This window comes from Oryctolagus cuniculus, chromosome 10, assembly GCF_051225735.1.
Source record: "Oryctolagus cuniculus isolate XC-2025 breed Fujian yellow rabbit chromosome 10, ASM5122573v1, whole genome shotgun sequence".
NCBI lineage: Eukaryota > Metazoa > Chordata > Mammalia > Lagomorpha > Leporidae > Oryctolagus > Oryctolagus cuniculus.
In genome coordinates, this window is record NC_142876.1 from 87,941,015 (window position 1) to 87,967,241 (window position 26,227).

At 41.7% G+C, this 26,227-nt stretch overlaps 1 protein-coding gene across 18 annotated transcripts in view; it reads left to right on the plus strand.

The window, feature by feature from the left end:
* LOC138843963 (uncharacterized) overlaps positions 1-26,227 on the plus strand; it is a 291,590-nt gene that overhangs the window by 78,926 nt on the left and 186,437 nt on the right. For 3 of the 18 annotated variants that reach the window (XR_016214238.1, XR_016214236.1, XR_016214237.1), the window contains exon 1: positions 13,208-13,426. The exons of 12 other annotated variants lie outside the window; for them this stretch is intronic. The gene's annotated coding sequence lies outside the window, so the exon portion shown is untranslated. Of the gene's footprint in view, positions 1-12,478; positions 12,932-13,204; positions 13,427-26,227 lie in introns of those variants that run through there. 3 more of the 18 variants (XM_089305478.1, XR_016214239.1, XR_016214235.1) reach the window with 3 other exon arrangements.

Below are 26,227 nucleotides of genomic sequence, written 5' to 3' on the forward strand. Positions count from 1 at the left end.
TTCAGCGGCAGTGCAGAGAGTTCGCAGGATGAGCCTCAGAAGCCCTCATTGTCCCTCAGTCCAGTTCATCCTTCCCAAACTGTTTGAACCTCTGGCCAGTAATATAATCACCATGTCTGGTGCTGGTGCCCACTTTGATGTGATTTTAATTCAAAGAAGGCCATCATGCTAGGTGTGAGGATAATTAAGACACCCATCTCTTCACTTTGAACACAAATGCGTACTGTGCAAGTTGTTGACTCTGAGTGTGTGTATGTGTGTGTGTGTGTGTGTATTGTGAGCACATGAAACACAAGTGAAAGTATTCTTTGATCCTCTGGCCATCTCTAAACCAAGATCTCTGAAGCTCTCTTCCAGGAGAACAAATACCAGATTAACATTTCCCAAGTAACTGAAAACAGTGGGCATCTTGCTGGGGTGAGAGCAGTGGAAAACTCCTCATAGGTTTCATATGATTTTTGATTCATTAAACTTCATCATGCTTGATGATGTGATTTGAATAGAATTTTTTCTTTTTATTATTTTCTAAAATGTTTCAGGTTGTGGTTGGATAGGAGATGGGCAGATATTGGATTATCAGAGACGAGGAGATGACCTGTGCTTCCTTTCTTAGAATCTCAGAGTTTCTCTTTCTGATGAATTATTTTACTTTCAAGAATTCTGCTTATAGATCTTTATTTACACTGCATTTGATTGTGGACATTGTGAGTTTTATTTAGAAGGATGCAAAAGATGACTTATTTCAGAGAAATCTGTATAAAGAAGATGGGGTACAAAAAGACATGTAAGTGCTTATGAAATTCTTTAATCTTGTTAATGACAAGTGTTTCTACGAATCATTTTCTTTCTGGTGACACTGCCTTCATAAGCCAGTCACATCAAAGATTAAAGCCACATGTTCTGGTTCCTGACTTGCAATGCACTCCTCAGGAAGTTAGCATCATCAGATAAAATGTGGCAGAAAGTATTAGATCACAATATGCAAGAATGTTGATGCTGAGTCAGAATATTTCTGCACATCGCGCTGCTGTGGGTCATGACACATGTCATGGAGGGAAGACATTCAATCAGAGTTGTTCATCTTCCAACCTCTTTACCACGTTCCTTGCCTACTGGATTCTATACTTTCATTAACAATGACCTGGGTTACAAGAATGGAAAGGATACAAAAACTAAGTGTAACGCCTGTGTCAGAAAATACTACCCATTGCTGATAGGACCTGATGCCTGGAACTGGAAAATCAGAAGTCAGACTTCCTGTCTCCTCCTCTGCGAGAGCCTCCTGTTTCTCTGTGTGCATCCTCTGAGCGTCAGCCTTGACCTTTATCAAGGACCCTTCTCCCTGCTTCTCTGGCCGTTACAGCAAGATGAGAGCCATATCTCCAACTCCAGGTACTGCCCTAGGTCTGTATCACCTCCAGTTCCTGCTCTCAGCCTAATTCCCATTTTCGGGTATAGAGAAGCCGATTGGCCCGGCTCAGGTGTCACCTTCTAGGACTCTCAGCTGTAATCAGGATCAATGACCCATGTGTTCTGGGCTCACATACGGAGAGGCAGGGTGTACAAACGGATTGGCATGTCCATTACCCTCTTCATGGTTTTTGACACCTAAGTTTAAATACATCTCTGTGTATTACCCAAAAAGTTTTTCCCCAACCATGTAGAATTTAAAGATATAAAATAAAGCACTTAAACTTTAGGTATAGTTTGAATTTTTTTTCCTGTGGCTATGTGTTTATAAATGTCCACTGGGGAAATATTAGCATAGACTCCCTCAAACTCTTAATTCTAAGCAAGAAGTTCTAAATTTTAGGGAACTTTAGGACTCCTCCATAGATGCTGTTAACAATAGGAATTATATCACCCTCTCTCAGAAGGTCCAAGTAAATATTGGAAAATGTGACGATTAGAGATTTTCACAAGCTGTCCAGCTGATTCAGTTCCATGTGGGCCTCACTTTGAGAACCAGAGGACCAGATTAAATATGAAAGGTTTCAAAAAGTTTGAGGAAAGTGAAATTAAAAGCTAAGATTTTTGGTGTAAAAACTTTTGGAAAAGGAAAAAGAGAATAGAAGCTAAAGTAGTAGAGAAATGTTTTCTTTAGAGAGAAGACAAGAAGAAAGTGACTGGGCAAACCTTTCTTGTGATAAACCTTCTCAGTTATCTGAAGGACTGTCAAACCCTGTTCCTTATTTTTTCTTTTAAAAAGTTTTCTTCTTTCTTTCTCTCTCCCTCCCTCCTTTCCCTCCTCCCTCTCTCCCTTCTTCTTTTGAAGGCAGAGAAAGAGAGACAGAGACAGAGACAGAGATAGAGACAGAGAAAGAGATCTTCCACCTGCTGCTTCACTCCCCAAATAGTCACAACAACAAGAACTGGGCCATGATACAGACAGAAGCCAGGAACTCCATTTGGTCAACCACAAGGGTGGCAGGGGCGCAAGCACTTGAGCCACCTTCTGCTGTTTTCCCAGGTGCATTAGTAGGGACCTGAATCAGAAGCAGAGAAGCTGCTCTGATATGAGACGTGGTGTTACAATCAGTGGCTTAACACACCATGCCACAACACCAGCCCCCCCAAACCCTTAGTCCTGAACTAAAATTCCTCAGTGTATTTAAACCACTGTATTTCAAATGCCTTGGATATTTTTGACCAGAAATGCTCAATTATTCCCCTAATAAATCAAAATGTCCATTATCCCAAAAGCAATTTATAGATTCAATGCAATACCAATCAAAATACCAAAGACATTCTTCTCAGACCTGGGAAAAATGATGCTGAAATTCATATGGAGAAACAGGAGACCTCGAAGAGCTAAAGCAATCTTTTACAACAAAAACAAAGCTGGAGGCATCACAATACCAGATTTCAGGACATATTACAGGGCAGTTGTAATCAAAACAGCATGGTACTGGTACAGAAACAGATGGATAGACCAGTGGAACAGAATAGAAACACAAGAAATCAACCCAAACATCTACAGCCAACTTATATTTGATCAAGGATCTAAAACCAATTCTTGGAGTAAGGACAGTCTATTCAATAAATGGTGCTGGGAAAACTGGATTGCCACATGCAGAAGCATGAAGCAAGACCCCTCTCTTTCACCTTACACAAAAATCCACTCAACATTGATTAAAGACCTAAATCTATGACCCAACACCATCAAATTATTAGAGAACATTGGAGAAACCCTTCAAGATATAGGCACAGGCAAAGACTTCTTGGAAAAGACTCCAGAAGCACAGGCCGTCAAAGCCAAAATTAACAATTGGGATTGCATAAAATTGAGAAGTTTCTGTATGGCAAAAGAAACAGTCAGGAAAGTGAAGAGGCAACTGACAGAATGGGAAAAAAATATTTGCAAACTATGCAACTGATAAAGATTAATAACCGGAACCTACAAAGAGATCAGGAAACTCCACGACAACAAAACAAACTACCCACTTAAGAGATGGGCCAACGGGAGTGCCGTGGAGGATGGCCTAGGTGCTTGGGCCCTGCACCCACATGGGAGACCAGGAAGAAGCACCTGGCTGCTGGCTTCAAATCCACACAGCGCGCTGGCCGCAACTCGCCTGCCGTAGCGGCCACTTGAGGGGGTGAACCAACGGAAAAAGGAAGACCTTTCTCTGTCTCTCTCTCTCTCTCACTGTCTAACTCTGCCTGTGAAAAAAATAAATAAAATTTTAAAAAAATAAAAAAAGAGAGATGGGCCAAGGACCTCAATAGACATTTTTCACAAGAGGAAATCCAAATGGTCAACAGACACATGAAAAAATGTTCAGAACCACTAGCAATCAGGGAAATGCAAATCAAAACCTCACCCCAGTTAAAATGGCTCACATTCAGAAATCTACCAACAACAGATGCTGGGGAGAATGTGGGGAAAAAGGGACACTAACCTACTGTTGGTGGGAATGCAAACTGTTAAAGTCACTATGGAAGTTAGTCTGGAGATACCTCAGTAACCTGAATGTAACCCTACCATACAACCCAGCCATACCACTCCTTGGAATTTACCCAAAGGAAATTAAATTTGCAAACAAAAAAGCTGTCTGCACCTTAATGTTTATTGTAGCTCAGTTCACAATAGCTAAGACCTGGAATCAACCTAAATGCCCATCAACAGTAGACTAGATAAAGAAGTTATGGGCAATATTTCATTTCAATGATTTATTTTTCCTTTTTAAGATTTATTTTACTTATTTGAAAGACAGAGTTAGAGAGAGAGAGAGGTTTCCATCTACTGGTCCATTCCCCAAATGGCTGCAAAGTCTGGAGCTGGGAGGATCCAAAGCCAGGAGCCAGAAGCTTCTTCTGGGTCTCCCACACGGGTGCAGGGGCCCAAACACTTGGGTGTCTTCCACTGCTTTCCCAGGTGCTTTAGCAGGGAGCTGGATTGTAAGTGGAGCAGCCGGGACTTGAACTGGTGTCCATATGGGATGCCAGCACTGCAGGCCGGGTGTTTAAACAGCTGTTCCACAGTGCCAACCCCAGTGATATCATTTTCTAACCCAGCTAGGAAGTCCCTGGCACACTCCTGTCAGGTAGGTAACTAAGCAGAGATTACTATTGCTCATACAGATTATGAATACAAAGCAGCTTCCCAGACAGAATTATGCTCAGAGATTAGCTGAATGAGACAGATTCTCTCTTCAGACACCTGTCAAACGAAAAACATTTGCATTCCACAAAGGGCCACGTCAGTGTGCTTGCTCTCAGCAACGGAGCAGCTTGATGATGATTTCATTCTGTTTGGCAACAACCAACATCAACAGTAACAAGAGTTTAACAGTCCCAGAACTTGGAGACATCCTCCTGCTTGTGAGTGGGGAGACACATGCAACAAACAGGAAGCTTTGTCTCCCTCACTTTCAGCAGTAGGTCAAGTAAGACATGGCAAGGCAGAATTGGCATGACATGAAAAGGTACAAGAGCCCATTATTTTGTTCCCTTGCTTAGAAAGGTTCTTAGATTCATTGATTTTTCTCTATACTAAAAATTATTCGGCATATGTGAAGTCGCAGTTTCCATTAAGCTTTCTTGGAAACTCTGCTAAGGGCACTAGATATACAATGCCAACAGTAACATGGCACCTGTCTCTGAGGAAGGAAGATGACAAAGAAAGATACAAAGACAAAATTTGCATGCCTGATAAAAAAATAATAGCAAGTGAAGGGCTACCGAATGAACCTTGGAGTGCTGCAAAGTGCATAGAGATAGGGCCTCGTTGGAGGGGTCAAAAAAGGGCAAAGAAGCACTGTGAGGTGAGAGAGAACCAGGGAAAGAAGAGGCGTATGGGAAGTATCTGCCATGGTCTCAGGGTACGGTGGTGAAGAGTGAGGTGGCTGGGGATTTAGGTGACATGACAAGTTGATGAAGATTCTTGACAGGGAAGAGTGAGCCAGCTTCTTGTTGAGGGTTGGTTTGTGTTTCCCTAAGCATTAGGTTGAAGTTGTTTCCCCTAACACTTGAGCATGTGACCTTATTGAGAAATAGTGATGTTATTTGTTTTCCTGGAGGGTTGTGTGTTGGGAGCTTGGGCCCCAGGGTGGTTTTATTGGGAGCTGATGTAAATCTTAAGAAGTGAGACTTTTTGGGGGGCTGGCACCAGGGCATAGCAGGTAAAGCTGCCACCAGTTTGAATCCTGGCTGCTTCACTTCCAATCCAGCTCTCTTATATGGCCTGGGAAAGCAGTAGATGATCTCCCAGATCCTTGGGTACTTGTACCCACGTCGGGTCCTGGGGAGGCTTCTGGTTCCTGGCTTCAGATAGGCGCAACTCAGCTGTTGCAGCCATCCGGGGAGTGAACCAGCAGATGGTCTCTCTCTCTCTGCTTCTCTCTCTCTCTCTCTCTCTCTCTCTCTCTCACACACACACACACACACATTCTCTGTCTGCCTCTGCCTCTCAAATAAATAAATAAATCTTATAAAAAAGAAGAGAAAGAAGGAGGAGGAGGAGGATGAAGAGGAGGAAGACGAGGAGAAGGAGGAGGAGGAGGAGAAAAAGGAGAAAAAGAAGAAAGAATGGATGTGATGGAGAGATAGACTCCTGGATAGGAAGAAGGGACCAGGGCACCCCTCCATAATATCTGGAGATACTCAAGGTTTTTCCATGCTGTCGTAACTGATGTAGATAAAGAGAATTCCATGCATCTTGGGGGAGTTTCATGTGTTTCCTATTGAGTCTTGTTTGGAACTGTTAACCAATTAACCAATGAAAACCATCCCTTTTTTGGACCAATTATGAGAACTTTCCATTTTACAGCCTACAAAACCTTAGACAATCAGCCTTCTACATGACTCAGTCCTTTAGGGACTCTTCTGAGTGTTGATGGGAGGTTTTCTCTCACTTTTGCTTTTTTCAGGGATTTCTTTTGGTGTTGTTGGGTGGGTTTTTTTGTTGTTGTTGTTTTTCCTTCCTTCACTTTTGTTTTTACTTTTCTTAAATAAACCACTTCTGCTTTACACACTGTTCCTTGTGTGTGTGCTTCTCATTTCGTGCATATAAAAGACAGCAGAGGAAAAAATTTGAAGTACTGCAGACACCTGCCATGGTAGGTCATTTGGATGTATGTCTTCACAAGGGATTATGGAAGTTCTTGTCACATCCAAGTTAAGTGCAGAGAGAGAACTGTTAAATGGCCTGAAACTGAGTTCTGAGTCTGCCCTGTTTCCTGTATGGAGATGTGACCACTTCCCACAAACAATTCCTCTTCCCCTTACATGACCCTTGCAACAACAGTCAGCGCTATGCTGTTTTGAGATTTCCACCTCCAAAACTGTGAGCCATATAATTGTTTTTCTTGACTAAGTTACTATGCCTCAGATACTTCATTACTGTAATGGAAACTGACTCATACACAGGGTCACTGCAGGTGGAATTGGTAAAGATGAGGTCACAATGGAGTAGAGTGAGCCCTTAACCCAACACAACTGGTGTCCTTCGAAGATGAGTAAGGGCAGATGAGGAGGAAAGCAGAGATTAGAACTAAGCTTCTATAAACCAAGGAACACCTGGGGACACAGGAAGAGGCAAATAAGGTCCCCTTCTCTAGAGGTTTCAGAAGAGCATGGAGCTTCCAACACCTTGATTTTTGGACTGGAAGACTCTAGAGCTATGAGAGGAAACTTTTTTATTGTTTTTAGCCACTCAACTTGTGTTACTTTGTAACAGCAGCACAAGATCGGGTAGTAGAGGAAGTCATACCTCAAAGGGCAGGGAACCCTTTAAGACAGTTTTTTGAAAACCATGGTTCAGTGGTTGCTGGGTAGTGTGTGAGAGGATCCCAGTTGCTTTTTTTTTTAATTTTTAATTTTATTTTTATTTTTTGACAGGCAGAGTGGACAGTGAGAGAGAGAGATGGACAGAAAGGTCTTCATTTTCCGTTGGTTTACCCTCCAATGTTTGCTGCGGCCGGCGCACCGCGCTGATCTGAAGCCAGGAGCCTGGTCTCTCATGCAGGTGCAGGGCCCAAGCACTTGGGCCATCCTCCACTGCACTCCCGGGCCACAGCAGGGAGCTAGACTGGAAGAGGGGCAACTGGGATAGAATCTGGTGCCCCGACCGGGATTAGAACCCGATATACCGGCACCGCAGGTGGAGGATTAGCCTACTGGGCAGCACCACTGGCCCCTGATTGCTTTTTGAAATCATCAAATTGAACTTCTTTAGCAAGCAAGTTGGAAGGAGGCGCGGATGAAAGGTAATCAGTGCTCCAAATCATTAATGTTTCAAAGGAGCCAATCAGTGAGATCTCATTTTTTCTTTCCAAAGACTAGAAGATACAAGCCAAACTTCTTTTAATCACTAATATGGGACAAGTGAAGCCAACTTTACCAAGCTCTTCCAAGGAACACTTGTTCTTTCTTTTTAAAAAAGAATACATTTATTTTCATTTTTTATTTGAAAGGCAGAGAGATGGAGAGGCAGGCAAATAGAGATCTTCCATGTGATGGCTCACTCCCCAGATGCCTTCAATAGCCAGGGTTGGGCCAGGCCAAAGCCAGAAGTTTGGAACTCTGGGTCTCCCACGTGGGCAGCAGGTACCCAAGTACTTGAACCATCATCTCCTGCCTCCCAGGGCACACATTAACAGGAACCTGGATTGGAAATGGAAATCCCAGGATGTGGACCAGTCACTTCCATATGGAATGCAGGCACTCCAAGTGGCACTTAAATGCTGTGTCCAATGCCTGCCCTGAAACTGGTTCTAAGAAGCTGATTTTAGGGAATATTTCATGGCCAAATAAAATTTTAGAAGTTCTAAGTTTCTTGAGATCTTTTTCCTTATGTGAAGACTCATAATGTTCATGAACATGCTAAAGCCTCTCAGAAGTCCTGCAATTAAAAAATAAATAAAAAATAAAGCTTGGGGTTGTCGTTGTAGCATAGTGGGTTAGGCCTCCAACTGCAGCGCCGGCATTCCATTTGGACAGCGGTTCAAGTCCCGCGTGCTCTACTTCCGATCCAGCTCCTTGCTAGTGTGCCTTTCAAATAAATAAATCTTTTTTTTTAAAGGGGGTTTACCCTAATTCTATATGTGTTTGGTTACGAAACATCCTTTGGCCAAATCATAACCATAAATAGGTAGGAATATCTACTCATATCCTAAAGAATTGATTTTTGGAATATAAAGCAGAGAAGCTTTCAAAAATAATCTTTTAATATCCTTACTCAACTTACAGAACCGGAAAATTCTCCCCAAGACTGAGTTTAAATCTTACTCTGTGATTTTTCTCTTCCTTGTGTTCCTGGCCCCTGGGGAGAAAGCTGCTTACAGTCTGTGAAGTCATCATTATTTTGAAGCTCAAATCTCTCCTCCCTTTCTTTTTTTCTCAAGTGGGTCTCATCTGAGAGACCTGCCCTCAAGTAGTTCCACAAGCAGGATGTGGCAGAAATATTTATGAATCTTTTTTTCAATGCCACTTTAAAAAGCATGGTAGATTCAAATGTAATTTGCAGTACACTTATCCAAACGTCAAAACTTTGGTCATTATCACTATAGAGAGAATGCTTCTTTGGAAAGGAATTTAGAAGCCATTTTCTCAAAGATAAAGTAAGGACCAGAGGGCCAAAGAGACTGCAGTAAAGTCAGGCAGCTGATGGGATCAGGCAGACAGGAGCTGAGCAGAGGTGTTGACTTCCAGTTCCTCTTCCTTTTGAAATCCACCTTCTGGGGATTTTTCTAAATGTGTGAGACTGTGAGGATCTGAATCTAGACATTAATAGTTAATATACAGGGGAATCACCAAAAAGTCAGTTTCATGAAATCAAGCATCTCCACATACTTCTTGTGTTAATGAAACTCACCATCCAATAAAAAAATGTGGAGAGGAAATCTGAGTTTCATATTCTGGTTATCCATGGAGTACATTCAAGATTTTATTGTGGGTACCAACAAATAACCCTCTTTGACATTCTCATGTATTCACTGTAAGTTTTCCATTTTGGGTTTCTTTAAGTAAAGAAATGTTAAGAAAATGACTGAAAAATACTCTCCTTGGCCTTTTTTAAATTTATTTTTTTATTTTTTTGACAGGCAGAGTGGACAGTGAGAGAGGGACAGAGAGAAAGGTCTTCCTTTGCCGTTGGTTCACCCTTCAATGGCCACCGCAGCCAGTACGCTGCGCCGGTGCACCGCGCTGATCCGATGGCAGGAGCCAGGTACTTATCCTGGTCTCCCAGGGGGTGCAGGGCCCAGGTACTTGGGCCATCCTCCACTGCACTCCCTGGCCACAGCAGAGAGCTGGCCTGGAAGAGGGGCAACCGGGACCGAATCCGGTGCCCCGACCTGGACTAGAACCCGGTGTGCCGGCGCCGCAAGGCGGAGGATTAGCCCAGTGAGCCGCGGCGCCGGCCTTGGCCCTTTTTTTAATTCTCTCTGCTTTCCTTTCACCAGCTGTCTCCGGTTGCAGGATAGATGTAGATAGCAGAAAGATTCTTGTCAATCATTATGCAACACTGAAGGCGGGAATGTTGCATCTTGCTCTCTCTGCTCTTCACGCACTGCAGGCTATTACAGATCCCTATTAATGCATTTATAAAAGCACATTTCAACCTGTTCTGTTACTGCTGCACCATACAGATCCAGGCTTTGCAGACTTGATTCTTCTTAGAAGCCATGGACTTTCCAACAGGGTGATAGGGCATGGAAGGAAGAAAGATGGCTGTGGTCCAGATGACTCTGCCTAGAGTGAGCTTGGGCTGGAAGACTCATGTATGTTGTCTCTCCTGCTGTGTGCATCTTGTAGACACTGCTGGAAAGTGGTGTTCTTGCAACATGAGTCCTTCACCTGAGTCATCTTCTGTACTTTGTACTCAGCTGACGAAACAATCATCTGTTATAATACTGGGGGCATAACCAGGCTAGGGGACCCTTGAGAGAGCTATTCATTCTCCTTTCTCCTGCCTAAAGAGTTTTGTTTTTTAATTTGAGAGGTAGAGATACAGAGAGAGAACTGTGATCTGCTGGTTCACTCTCCAAATGCCTACAGTGGCTGAGAGTGCTCAAGCTGAGAATGAGGAATTCGATCCTGGTCTCCCACACGTGTGGCAGGGACCTAACTTCTTGAGCTACTTGCAGGGTGTGCATTATCAGGAAGCTAGAGTCAGAAGCTAGTGCAAGGATCAAACCCAGATACCTTAATGTGAGGTATGGACATCGTAACTACTAGAACAAATGCCCACCCTCCTCCTTAAGGAATTTTTAGGGATAAATTGACATTAAATGAAGTTCTCCTCAGTAGCTAATATTAGAAACTGATCTGTACATAAAACCCATTTTTCCCAGATGTAATTTCATCAAGACTAAGTGAGAGAGATATTTGCGAGGAAATATGTATATGTAGCTATCCCTGCCCAGCTCTTACCTGGCTATGTTGCTTCCTCAGTTGAGAGAACACATTGATGTTATCCCACTTGGGCTAAACTATAAACACATTCAGTTCCAAATGTTCTCTGGTCTCAGAAAGCAGATAAATCTGTCAGAACGCTTAGGGAGCCGCTTTAGCAATACTGCCACTCCCCTGACAATAAACACACAGACATTAGAGTCCACAGCCTTTCTCTGGTATGAAATGAGGAAAGATGGAAAAATTTGCAAGAGAAACAAGGATCTAAATCATGTTCCTCCTGCCATTTGTGGAATGACCTCAGATGTTTCTTCATTTTTCTGGACTTCAGTTTTCTCATCTGTGAAATTGGAGTGATGATATATACTCAACAATGTTGTTGGGGGAAAGCAATGGCTGTTTTACAATGTGTGTTTTATGACATGGATATGCTCTGAAAAGCGTGTCGTTATGGGAACAGTGCACCATGTGCTTCTCAAGGATGGTTAGGAATCACTAACAATTTCATGGATATCCATCACTGGATATCTAGTCCGTTGTTGACTGAAACATGTGTATGTGGTGTGTGACTGTATCTTTCATGGTTTCTGGCACATCAAAGCTCTTAGTCTATATACTTGGTTTTTTTTTCTCTGTCCCCATTTGAGCTTTAGCATTAAAACCAAGATAGCCTCAAACATGCCAGTTGTGTTTAAAGAATTTTTTTCTGTGAATTTAGCCTTAAAGAAATTGTCATCCAGAATCTAATATCCTGGGTTGAATAAAATGCGTGATACAGAAGAGATAACAAATGAATTTCACAGAATGTCATGGTGGGGCTATGTCCATGAATAAAAGCTTAAGATAAAATCAAACTGTTCAGTCCAGCATATAGGCCATATTAATTCTGCTGTTGCCTACAGATAAGAGGCTCATGGGGATGCTTGGCAGCCCTGGGAGGCAATTCAACGTGATAGTTCACAGCATGACTTTTGACTCAAATACAACTATATTCCAGGTGTGGCTCTGCCCTAGCATAGCTGTGTCATTTTAAGCAATGTATTGAAACCTACATGAGTTTCACTTCTGTCATCTATGTAAAGGGGGTCATGCAACCGTGTCTAATTCATGGTGTTGCTGCTGTAATAAATATTGTAATGGACACATACAACTCTGCACAGTGTCAGCCAAGCAGTAAATGTTCAGTACATGAAATCAATTATTATTGAGTCTCATTTTCTCTTTTACCAGACATGTAAGGTCAAGTCTGATTCATTCCTAATCACATATATTCTGTCTTCTGGCACTCCAAAATGCTTATCATGAACCCAGTGCTTGACTACGGAAACAAACAAAAGAAAATGCTCCTTTTTGATGCATCTTCCACCCCCTCCATTAAGCAGTCAGGAAATAAAACAGTGGCTATCAGTGGGCTGAGACAAATCTGAAGAACCATTTCTAGCTATTGAGAAGGTATGAATTAAGTAAAGCATACTCATGTTAGCTTAATTGTCAGCTTTTCCTCTAGAGAAAAACAGAGATCCGTAGATACATTACCAAAGGGGTCAGTTTGCCTTTTTCCGAGCCAGGTGGCTGCTCTAATTGCTGTATTAATGACACTGTTCATTGTCATTCTTTTTAGAGATCTAGAAAAGAGAAGCTACTTGGATTTGTGTTAAATGACAAACATCTGGCATATGCCACAGTGGTTTCCTGGGTAAACATAAAGTACTATTTACAGAAGGATCCTAATGCTTCTTTACTCCATGGGACCAGTGACAGGAATTTTCCCATGTCGCTGAAGAGCCAACATCTCATTCCCAGTGGGGAGCAGCACCTGGGCTCAGCACACAAGAAAAACAGGATGTGAAATAAAACCAAAAGGGACATCTACTATATTACTGTACTCATGCTCTATGGAACACTCATGGAAGAGAACATTTGATGGGGAAGTTCTATGAAATTGACTCAAAGCCTCTCAAGGCTTGCTTTTGCTGACCATGGACTAGTGGTCGCAGTAGTCAGCAAATGAAAAGATTTTAATTGTTTGACATGTTTTAAGTTGGACAAATATGGGTGTACATCCTATGTAAATATTCTGTGTCCATTTGTGTATACACACACACATATAATTTAATGTGTTCTCATAATTAAAATATTCTAAAATTATGGAATTGATAAAATTATATTAAACCTCTGTGTTTTGCACACGGATGTGTACATCAGCTTTATTTGTAATTTCCAAATACTGGAAACAGTCCAGTGTAGTCTTTCAGCTATTTTTGAATTAAATGTGCCAGTCCGTGCAGTGGAATGCAAAATTCCCTGAGAGAGTAAGTTTCTTGGCTATAGCTTTAAGTGAGAACCTCCTGGGCTGAGTGGGGCCTAGCTGACTTGTTAACCACTGGCTGCCCAGGCCTTAATCACCAGCACGTGGCCTCCACGCCACGTGGAGACCATGGCGAAAGCTGAGAAGCTGCTACCTCCAGCTTTACACACCGACCATCTCCAGCCTTGCATTCGGGGTCTGCCTGCGCCGCTGGCTGGGTGCTTCTGGTCTCCCTGTCACCACTTCGTTGCTTTTCACCTGGTGAGTGCGGCTGTCAGAATACTGGGCGTTTTCTCCCTTGAGACTACCGGCAGGAGCAACCAGGGTCCCCCAGTTGCCCACATGTTTAAGACCCGGCCAGACTTCAGACTTTGCAAATGCCCCCCTGATGGGTAGAAAAATGTTTGTCAAAGAGCAGCCTCTTGTTTGAAATGATTCCAGAATTCATCAAGGAAGAAAACAAGACCAGAAGTAGGGGTAGTTAAATGAGGAGGAGATGAGTGTCCAAGACTTCCCAGTGGAAGGCCCAGTAACTAGGATTCAGTGTTAAGTGACAGTCATATCGTCGTTTATTATAGTTTATTTTATTGTTGCAGTAATATCGTAGTTTGTGCTTTGCATATACTCTCTTCTGCTTGTGGAATGCTAAGGCCCTTGTCTTCTAATCCACACAGAAGCATGAACAAAAGCCCAAAGATACCATTGGCTTAAGCACAGGCAAAACTATCTGGAGGTATGTGTTCATCCTCAATAGCAATTACTTCTAACCGAGAAGTGTTCTAAGTAAAACAGTACAAACTCTAAGACTTGATGCAGAATAATTAAATCGCTCATTAATTTTTTCTTGATTTTTCCTGTTGAAATAGTAATTGTTAGGACAAATTGTGTTTAAAATATTTTAAGAATCCCTTTGACATTTAATCCTATCATTATAATCAATTATGAATGGAAACTGATAACTTTACTAGTGAGATGGCATTGGTACATGCCACCTTGATGGGACTGAATTGGAATCCCCTGGCACATTTCTAACTCTACCATTAGGGGTAAGTCCGATCGAGCATGTGCTGAACTGTATATCTCCTCCCTCTCTTATTCCCACTCTTATATTTAACTGGGATCACTTTTCAGTTAAACACCTAAGAATAATTGTGTGTTAATTAAAGAGTTCAACCAATGGTATTAAGTAGAACAGAAATACTAAAAGGAATAAAATAGTAAGTTATTCCTCGATAGTCAGGACAAGGGCTGATCAAGTCATTGTTTCTCATAGTGTCCATTTCACTTCAACAGGTTTCCTTTTAGGTGCACAGTAGTTGTCACCAATCAGGGAGAACACCTGTATCTTAGTACAGTTTAAAATGTGTCTCTGTAAAATGTTGAGTTACCTATGTTCTTGGACTGATTTTTTAATTGGATTGCATATCTCTGTAGCCTAGGGAAATAACTGAATTTCAGCTCCTCATCTGTAAATCATTTTAAGGATCAAAGCTAATGAAGGTTAAAAACTTGGCATTATTGTCTGCTTAGTAGGAAACTTTAAAAAATGGTTGTTATAATTAACACAAAACTATAGGTTTAAGTAATTATACATTTCACAGATCATTCAAGAAATGTCACAGCATTAAATAATCATAATAAATGAGAAATGAGTTGAGATAAAGCAAGATTATAGAGTTCAATTGACTGCCTTTTAATTCATTAAAAAGCCTATTATTTCAAAAGGCCATGTGAACAAGTGAGAATTGTTACCCCAAGCGAATGGTGGTTGTGGTAGAATGACATAGAAGTGCAGAATGGCTCTACTAGAAGAATAAAGTCAGCTCTATGGAATTCAGGAGAATCAGTGTTGAGAGACTGTGGACATGGTAGGGAGCGCTGTCTGACTCCTCTGAGCACCTGCAGGTCACAGAATCCTAATCAGGGACACCTGCAGAAACCTATGCCCCGGAGAGGCATCTGCGTCCTCAGGAGCCTTGTCCCACAACTGTGACAAAGTGACAGTCCAGGGAAAGCAAACTGAGGACCAGGAACGCTTTTGTGGTTTTCTGGATTAAATAAATCCACATTTCTTTGCTGATTTCCATGTAGGACAGGAAAGTCTCCTGTGACCTATCTGACCTATCACCCCTACCTCTTGCTCACCTCCCACTGATGACTTCAGAATGTCCAGGACCAAATATTGTGCCAATTCTGGAAAGTGGCTGAATTGGGTTAGATAATAAAGGCATGTGATGGTCCCTGCCCCTCAAGTTCTGCATCACAAATTCCTTTCTAATTTTGTATACTCACTGAAAGTACTATCTAACAGCATACCTCCAGGAATCTTCACCTGTTGTCTCTTTTACTATAGTAGAAATTAGGGAGATTTTGTTACTGTTGTTAGTATACTATTGGCTTTCAGTACACTGAAATTACTCATTGCTTTCATAATAACAGTAGTAGTAATGAGTAATAATAATTATTTATTACCACTTCAGAAAATATGATAAAGCTACAGAAAAAGCCCCTATTAGATTGTTGGTAATGTTTCAGTGTCCTTTCAGGCTTAGATAATGGTCTGTTTGTATTCTTCTGGGGGTTCTAGGAGCATGTCACCAGGTAAATGGTCTATAGTTCGTGACTAGAAAAAATACCCCTGGCTCTGCTCCCAGCCTGAGTGACCGCACTGATCAAAGCGTTGTTGTTTTGAAAGCTGTCCTGGAATGGGAGGGCGTGGCCATCACTTTCAGGTCCTCCTCCAGGCACTGGGGGAGAAACACTTCTGAGCTTACCTTTGGCCTTTGCATTCAGGCACTGAAGTGGCCCAGGTGTCACTTGCTGGGTCATCATTTCAGGAGTTCTTTGCAGGAAATGCCCACAGAGGTCAATTCCATGTTTCTGCTGTGTCATCTTGCACTTCCCACTCTGTAGGCTCAGGGTCAGACACCTGTCTCAGGGGAGGGCACTCTGTGTGTCCCAGAAACTTGTCACTGAAATGAAAACAGTGCTCGCCCCAGCGTCCCCATGGTCTCAGGCAGGCACAGTTAGAAGTTGGAGGCACTGAAGAAACCTTGAAAACAGGGCGCCAGAGGGAAACGGAGTGAGGAATGGTGGAGATGAGAACGGTAGTCCTGACAGCTCCAGTCTTTGCCCACGGCCCCATGCCTTTGGTTAAGTGAGAACCTCCCGTAGTTCCTGTTGATGTCCCTGCTTTTGCTCAGTGAGACTAGTTGGCTTTAGTTGCTTACATTCAAGGTAGGTACAATGCCCACCTACCCAAAGCGTAACAAGAGAAGAATTAAGAGTATTCTCACTTGGAAGGGTCTACACATATAGGAAAAATTAGTCACAGCTTTCTCACCTGTAATGAGGGAGTTGTAATACCTTTTTTAAGATCCAGGTTATTAAGATATTTACCAAGACCTTTGACAAACAGTCTGATAGATACTCTAGAAAATTCTGTCCACACCATCAAGGCAGCCCCCTGTGCCCCTAGGCTTTCTGACCAGCCACAGTTGTTGCTAACACTACCCTACCTTCACACATTCCTTAAAAAAAAAAAATCACCTAAGACTCTCCAGCCTATGTTAAAAGTAATCTACTCCATTACCACCGGCAAACAGAAGGGGGCACCCTAGGCATGTTTAAGTAGCTGCAAAGGGCAGCTATGTAACTAACCTATAAGTGCTCCATTTCATGCTTTCTGTCAAGCATAGGAAAGCAAAGCATGGTCCATTATTGTAATTAAAATTATTCTGTGACACCACATGACTAGGAGATTCAGATTAAGAGCAGCTAAATTAGTATCTGGGGGAAAACATGGAGATTAAAATAAAATCAAATATTTTTCAAATACACGCTATTCTTCCCCAAATAAACTAATCTTATTGTCAGAATGGTTTAGGGGAAAAGGATGGTCAGAAGTGATTATTTCTGTTTAATAATTAAGAGAAGTGTTTTGGAGAAAGAGACAATAAAAGCAACTTTTATAGAGCCATTTCTATGTGCCAAACAGATACTTTATGAGCACTTGTACTCCATGTTCTACAACAACTCTAAGAGGTAGGTACTGGCACTTCCTTTGCTTGGTTGACAGGGTGGTTGGATAGACCTGAAATAGATCATTCAAAAAATCTTCATGAAGCAGATGGGGGAAAGAAAGAAGTCAGAGAGATGTATATAAAGTGAAGAAAGCAGAATAAGGAAAGTATAGAGGAATGGAGAGAGCACCAGGAGACAGAGCAGGGGAACAAAGAGAAAGAGAAGGAAGAGGGAAGAAGGAAGGGGAAAAGGGTTTTCTCAGCCTTCAAAGGGCCCTTTATGGGTCTGAGTGACAAACCTTTGCTTTATTTTCATACATGCCAACAACTTAGACTCACACATTTTGGAGGTTCTGAATGGCATGAGACAATGTTAACACTGGCTACCGTGTCTAGGAGTGGTTCTTTAGGAGGGAGCCAGATGACTTGGGCAACTCCGAAACCAGCATTTTCAGAAAGGTTTTAAGAGCTCCATCTGTTCATTAGTTAATGATTCTGCAATATTGACCCAAGGGTGGCCCCAGAGGTGGTTAAGCAAACAATCTCATTAGAGCCTGGATCAAGAGTGGATGGTGGGGGGAAGGGAGGTAGTCCTTTACCCCTCCCCTGACTCTCCCCTGAGCCAGAGGGAAAGCGGTCCTTGGTTCCCTCTGCTTCCCCTCTGCAGGGTCCTAAAATAGACAAAGAAACGTGTATTTCCCTAGTGTTTCCAAACACAGTGGATGGTGTTTGCAAACTATAGTTGGTAAAACATCTTTTCTAAAAAGCCACTCTTAAGAAATTATTTGAAGAAAAATAAACCTGCATATAAAGCCTTCAGTTACACAAATGTTAGATAAAGCTGCAAAAGCCAATGATATTCTAAAAGTAGATATTTTAAAAATTGTAGGTAAGTAGTATGACCAAAAATTTATCATTATAAATATTGAGTCTAGAGTAGGAATTAAGTTTGAGAAATTTTGATAGTGCATAAATAGTGCTTGGTAAAAAGATGGGTGGGTGATGAGTAAATTATTTATTGATTGGGTGGGCGGATAAACCAGGTGTATTGGCATAATGGATGAGTATGTAAAAACATTAAATTATAATGGCCTGGTTTTGCAGACCTTAATTGGCTTTATCTGGACCTGAAACAGTTCAGAATGCTTTGCCTCTCCACGTGGGCAAGTTATATGTATAGCCACAGGAAAAAAAGTGATATTCAGAAGATGCAAATGAGATATGGAAACAGCAGGATTGGGTAAAGCTTGAGTAGTTTGCCATATTATGTTGAGCCAAGATTCTGGTACCTGTTGCTGTGGGTCACAGTCTGTTTATATATCAATTAGGGTGCAGTCTACGTGGTGCTGAGAAATGTTTAGTCCAAACAGTTCAGTTTAGCAAGTTGATGGGTGAATGATTGGATAAGTGGATGACTGGATACTTAGATGGTCAAATGTATCATAAAACCGGAGTATCCATGAAAGATATACCTTTAGAATATTTGTTTATAATTGCAGAGTGAGTGCCATTGGGTTAAGGAACAATGGAAGTGGAAATGAGTATGTTTTGTTCTCAACCAGTAAACAGGTTTGAGCCAATCCCTTCACAGATGTACTGGCAATCAGTGATTAATTTAAAGTGTTTCCATGTTAAAATTCTGCTTCGTGGGCAAATTCCCTTTCCTCTTCATGCCTCACATGTAGAAAAAGCTCCATTATCGAAGCTACTCTGAAGACTGACTGTGGGGTTGATAAATACAGGCAACCCAAACACCAAACCATAAAATCCAAATTGATTTCATTTTTCATTATTCTTATGTAAAATTGACATTATTGATGAATAATTTTTGTTTTTTCTGGTTTTAAAATAGATGATACTGGGCATCTAATAAAAGATATTTGCACATTTTAAGTATTACTTGACAGTTTGGATCTTTAAATTTCAGTTAGCAATTTTTATCAGTTCTAATATATTTTCCATTTTAGCAAAAAGGAATCCTTAATTCTAATTGTACTTTTTGTGAATATTTCAACTGAATTATGTACTCCATATCACAATATTGAGGTTCAAAATTGCTATTTAGTGGAAAATTTATTTTGGTTTCTATACTTCTTAAACATTTCCTTTTTATGGGAACCTCTGAGTTTGTTCCTAGCATCCCTCCTCATACCCATTCCTTTGTGTAATCCCGCCCCTTTGTGTGTGGTTGCACGCAGTGTGGGATATCACTACCGTGATCTGCTTACCAAGAGGCTGCAGTCTCCACCTTCCATGTTTGCTTTCTTTCCTCACCCTCTCTACTTTGTTCCCTACCCCCACTCACTTCCTCATGAGCTCTGAGAACCTTTGCTGTGGGGGCTATTAGCTGCCACATCCTTGGATAGCACTAGGAGAGGTTCACATGGCAAAAAAGCTATTTCTAGCCGAGAGCCTCAGAGGACTGGAGGCCGCCAACAGTGAGTTGGGGAGTGATTGTTTAAGTGGATGCTCACCAGTTAAGCCTGCAGGTGACCACAGCCCAGCTGATGCCTTGTTTACAGCCTTGTGAGAGAGACAGAGTCCATGCCTCGGTGAAGCTGTGAGTTCAGATATTTCTGGTTTTAAATGATAAATTTTGAGATAATTTATTATGCAACAATATACTGATATATCTAAACTTAAGAATTCTCATAGAACTTTTGAGAGAGAGTACTGAGTATCCACAGTTCCTTTACCTATTGTGTATCTGAGCTCTTAATTCACTTAACCTCTCTTTAAAAAAAAAAAATCAATTTACCTATTTATCTGAAAGGCAGAGCAACAGAAACAGAAAGCTCCATTCTGCAGGTTTTCTCCTCCGATGTTTGTAATGTCTGGGGCTGGGCCAGGTGACAGCCACACACTAAATCACGGCTTCTCACATGGGTGGTGGGGCTCCAACTGCAGAACCATCACTCACTGCTTCCCAGGGTGTACATTAGCAGGAACGTGGAATCAGGAGCAACGCCAAGACTCAATCCAGGTACTGCAGTTGTGGGCATCGCAACTTGTGTCCTAACTGGCAGACCAGCCTCCTGCACCTACTTAACCTCTTTGATTTCTGTTTCCTCACCCATAACACAAGGAAACTAACTTCACACTCTACAAAACTTAATTTTTTAACCTCTGCTATAAAACTTAGAGGATTGCTTCTTGTTCCTGAAAGGATTTGCAAGCACACAAGCTCTGTATTTGCCCCACTTATGAAAGTGGAAAGAAGAGTCTTTGGTTTGTGAAGGAACTTAAATACCAGGTCTAGAAATAGATATTCAGTTTTGGTAACACTAAACCTAGGTTAGTATGGTCAAGTACTACTTCAAGTCCAAGTTTGCATGTTTGAGTCTTACTCTATGGTCCCCTCCACATAGAGGTCTGCCGTGATGGCCCTGGGTGAAGCAGCTCACCTCACCCCGAGCCCATACTGAAGTTTTAGTCTCTTCATTGCACTCAGTGGAAGGGGACTTATTGCATTCATGTGTTTATTTTCTGTTTTCTCTTTTGAAAGTTAACTTTCGAGGACAAGACTTCTGAGATAAATGTATTTGGTTCCTCTTGTGTGCCTTATGAGCCATAGTGTCTTGATCTGCTTATGCTGCTATCATAAAATAACTGATGTTTTGAGTACTGGGAAGCTTGTAAACAAAAGAAATGTATTTATCACAGTTTAGGAAGCTAAGAAGTCCAAGGTCAAAGTGCTGGAAGATTCAGGGTCTGGAGGAGGCCCCATTCCTGGTTCATAGATGGCCATCATTTCGGCAAAAAGGACTGAAGAGCCTCTGTGATCTCTATTATCATGGTGTTGATCCCAGTTGTGAGGGTTCTGTCCTCACAACCCAATCCACCTCGCAAAGGCCCCATCTCCTAACGCCAACACTGGGGGTGATAAGAATTTTGGGAAGACATAAACATTCAGACCATGGCATGGAGGAACTGTGTTTCATTCTTTGCCAGGGAGGAGAGACAGTAAGCCTTTCAAGTAAAACATATGATTAAAACAAAGATGTCATCTTTACACTCAGTGGAGAATTTTTTGGATTTTTTTGAAATTCAAAATTGGTGCTGGTTAAGGGATTTTCAATAGAAATCTTTGAACAGTGACAGAAATCATTGTAAAATCTACAGCCCCAGAAAACTCTGGAAGTGAAAAATTGACCAAAAAACTCGAGACCCTTCTATCTGCTTGCTACACCCTTTGACAATTTATGTTGCAGAAGGACAATTACTCTGTTCTCCCTGCCATTGTTAATATTTACTTAGGAAATAAGGAGACTAATTACTGGATCATGTGTGGCTAAGCAAAAATTTTCAAAACCCTCAACTGAGAAAGAGTCCAATGTCTATAAATCTTCTTTGGATGGCATTAATTTCTCCCTCCATTTATTTATCTTCCTCCTACTAGAACGCATCCTTTGTTTGGTATGTGCTTTTTCTGTCTGTCTGTGTATTGGGGGATTAAGAAATTGTGGAAGGAAGAATGAAAGGAATTGTGTATGTAGTAACACTTCTTTTTAAAGTACCACAAATCATAGTTTCCAAAGAAGTTTCATGTAATGTTCTAAGAAAATGTCTGATTTTACCTCATTTGAGGTTCTAAGAAGAAAACATAAAGTTGCACTACGTAAATCACTTTAGAAAGAAGGTTTCAGTAGTAACTTAAGATCTTCTTAATCTCAGGCACTCCCCCAAGCCATTAGCTTCAAAACAAGGTCTACCCTTTGCATTTATGCTAGCTTCTAAAGGAAGCATTGCAAGATGAAAAATTAATTTCAAGTTTTCCTAGAGGTGGGAGGCAGGGAGGAGGATCTGTTTTCCTTCTTACTTAACCCCACTCCCCTCAGGCATGATGCTGGAACTGAATAAAGACAATATGTTCCAAATTGCCAATCACATTCGTCTCTGTGTGGGCTGCTTAAAACATGCAAATGGCTCTGAAAAGCGGCTCTCCTCCTTGCAAGATAAATGAAGGTACACATCACCATGCATTGCAATGGAAGTCAAAGGAGGACAGAAAACGCTGATAAGCGAGGAGACTTTGCCTTTCCCCGTAGACAAACATCCTGTAAGGAAACACAGGTGTTGATGGATTACATCAGCTGCCTGGCTGTACACACACTTGGAGCCTCCACTGCACAGCCAGACAGATCTTCTTCCCGAATAGCCTCACTTCTATGCTCAGATGCCTCCAATGGCTTTCCATTGAGGAATGAAGAACACTCCACATTTTGTCTTGAAGTTAAGGCTGCAGTCAGTGTTGCCATCCCTATCCCTCCAGCATCTGAATACATACCTTATATTCCAGTCAAAGTCAACTATGGGGGATCCTTAGACCTGAGTATTTGCCATCAGACTTTTTTCTGATAACGATGATGCTTCTCTGGTACTGAATCTTCTCTAATAAGAATGATGATGATGATGCTAATGACAAAATGAAAGCATCAGTGAAGGACCCCAAAAGCGGTGCCCTTTTGTGACGACCCCAGAAACAGACTCCAGACCAGGCGATGCAAAAAGCAAGAGGCAGTTTTATTTCATTTGCACAAATGGGCCCTCTGCTGCCGCAAGCAACGAGAAAGAGAGGAGCCCCGAGCAGTCATCTCACACAGCTTTTAAGGGGAAAAACCACAAAATTAACATACCATAGGGTGGCGTAAGTTCATTGGATAATTTTTGGCAATTGACCTAATATGGCAGTTTGGAAGCGGTGGGGAGGTATAGTCAGTGGAAAAGTACTAGGTCAAAAGGGTATGACGGGGAGGGGGGGTCGTTTGAGGAAGAGAAGCGGGCTGCTACGTGCCTTACGTGCCTTGCGGTTTTCTTTGTTAAGTCTGAGCAAGTACGGGGGGGGGGGGGCATGTACATAACAGGATGTTCTGTTGCCCATACCTCCAAGTAATATCTAACCGCTCCTCTGAGAACCTGTTTACTTCCCTATTTCCTGGGACCAGCACTATCTAGGGGAAAGGCTTTACTTAATGTGACCAGGTTACTTAACTACTTGGCCTAACAACCTAATATAACATATTTGTTAATATCACTGTTAGCTCACTTTTATGGCGGCTCGCGGCCGCTCCTTTCAATCAGCAATAGGGAGATTTATCCCTTGGTAGAATTACGGGACAATCTAGCTGTTTTGTTACTATAAACTCTGCCTCTTACAGCCCAGGTTTGTTTACTGCACTCCCTCATGGAATAGTTCTGAGCCCATGTATAACAGGTTTCTTCCTGCCCTTGGCTGTGAGTATTTGTGGCTAATACATTGCTGTCTACTTCAAGAAAAAGTTCTCAATGGAAAAATATTATCAATTGGTGGAATCTGATTTAACACCTCTGCTCTTTGAGTATCTTGGTTTCTCTGTGACTATCAAGTACTTTAACTTCCCTCCACGCAACACGTATGCAGAAGGAAATTATTACACGTGGAACTGTCCACATTGTAAAACTTGTAACATTATGTGAGGTTGATAAAAATGACGAAGAAAGTAATGGAACTCTCAAAATATTTTGTCAGGTATGACCTCTTCACTGTCAATCAGCAAAAGTCAAAAAGGGTAAAGTAAAAGAAGTCACCTCATGTTATCATTCAGTTGTATAAAGAAGATTTCACACACAGAGACCTTGACACATTGTATTAATACTTTGTGTATGGCAGAGATTATCACTAACAAGTTGTAAAGTATTGTTTACACTTATTGTAAATTTTTGTTTAGTTTCAAGACAAATTCCAATTAAATTTATCTGCATTACTTACTATGAAATTGCACTTCCTACTTTAAAAGCATTCCCTTTAATGAGATAGCAATTTGCATTGGTCTTTGCTCATACTTCAAAATACTCTGTACTTTTATTCTTAGTGATTTGCACATCTTCCTGTTGTGGATCTTCTTAGCCTTCTAGTTGCAGCTCAAAAACCATTCCCTCTAACCATCCTCCTCTAGTAACAAGAAATCTGTCTTCAGAACATCCAGCAGGTTTTGTTTGCAAGCGATTATGAAACATTTCAGGTGCTGCCTTGAGTATAGATGCCTAAGCATATTGGTTAGACTGAGGGCAGGTTCTATATAGGTCTCATTCACTCATTGAGCTAATGTTAGCTGAGTTCTTTTATGTATGCATCAATGTCTCGTTATCTTTAATGGGGAGACAGTTGTGCTTTTGCATGTTGAATTTTATTTAATGAACAAAGAGGAAATAAGAAAAGGAAAATTTGAAATTATTTCCTTTGGGTTTACTAAAAGTGAAAGTAAAATGCCAAATTTGGTGTTACTTAGCAAAGAGGATTTTGTTGCTTTTTACCGTGGGCCTCTGTTCCAATGGAATAGGTTTCATATGAGAGGTGAGGGCTCCCTTTGGCAGGGGAACAGCACCCTGCATGGCTTTGTCTTTGTCCCTTGCCTTACTCCTGCTGCACAGATATTTATGATCTGTTGCCTTGCCTTCCTCTGGCCAAAAAAGGAACAGGACAGCTGGTTCTCTGATAGGATAGTGTCAGATGGAGCTACAGGCCCTGTCCTTGGTGCATGCCATAATTTCTTCGGGTGAGTTTCTACAGACTTGGAAGCTGTTTTTTAAACCAGCATTGGCTAATAATTCACAAGATGGTTCAAGCTTGTGTTCAAGTTCCTTTAAGGAATTGTTGTGAAAGTTGGCTCTTGGCAAAAATCTCTGCAACCCTGATAGATGTTGTATGTCCAACTTTTGTAGAGAAACCAGAATTTGAAAGACTGAGCAGCACAGTTGAGTGGTCCTGAACTGTTGCGGTGACCCCTGTGACAGAAGTGCCCTGCGTGACCTTGATAGAGTCATGAGGACTATGATGGCATGAACTGGAGAGTGTACTCTTCCTTAAAGAGTCAAGAATAAACTTTTTGCAAACATTGTGTGTGTTTACCCGCAAAAAAATGGGGAAAAAATGAATCTTTAAGATTGCATAGAGTTTGTTTCACTCATTCATTTCTTCATTCTGTCCTGAGACATGTTTACAATATTTGTGCTAATGCCAGGGCCATTTCTCCTAGTTTAAGAGATTTGATTATCTTCTAAAGCAGGAGCAACATGGGAACATGATTCTGGAGTTTTAAATGTTGGATTCCAATTTTGTGCATGCCCTTAGGACCAACCTTAAAGCTATGATATGGTTTTCCCAAGTTTAAGGCAATGTGGAATTTTGAGATTTCTTAGCAATGCTGCTGTAACCCCAACTGCAGGCTGAAAGTTCAACTTTGCCTGAACCCCCTGGGTGTGTTGCTAGCTGCCCTTGCAAGAGGGCTGCCTGTCTGTGATATAGGGGCTTCCAAACTGGGTAGGGCTCAGGAAATGTATACTCCTGTCTTTCACAGAACCAAAGCTTGGTGAAAATTTAAACAGTTTTTTTTTTAAAAAAAGATTTATATATTCATTTGAAAGGCAGAGTTACAGAGAGGCAGAAGCAGAGGCAAAGGCAGAGGGAGAGAAACAGAAAGAGTTCTTCCATCCACTGGTTCACTCCCCAAATGGCTGCAATGGCCAGAACTGGGCTGATCTGAAGCCAGGAGCCAGGAGCTTCTTCTGGGTCTCCCATGCAGTTGCAGGGGCCCAAGGACTTGGGCCATCTTTCACTGTTTTCCCAGGCCATAGCAAAGAGCTGGATTGGACATGGAGCAGCCAGGACTTGAATTGGCCCCATGTGGGATGCTGGCACTGCAGGCAGCAGCTTTACCCGCTACACCACAGCACCGATCCCCTGAACAGTTTTTAACTGTAGGGCCTGGGGTACTATTTCAAAGCTCCTAATTAGAGTGCAGATTAATAGAGGGAGAAAAGAAATAGGGGGATGTGTGACTTCTCCTTCCTTGTACCATGTGAGTGGTGAGCTCTCAGTGCTCTCTGTAATCAGGTTCTAGACATGGCTCTGCATTGGTATCATAAAGGAGCTTAAAAATAAACAAAATCCTGATATTTGGTCTTACTTCCCAGAGATTCTATTTCAATGGGCTTATTAGACCCTGGGCATCAAAATTTTTAAGAAAATTCTAAAAAGTTGCAGCCAAGACTGGAACTACTA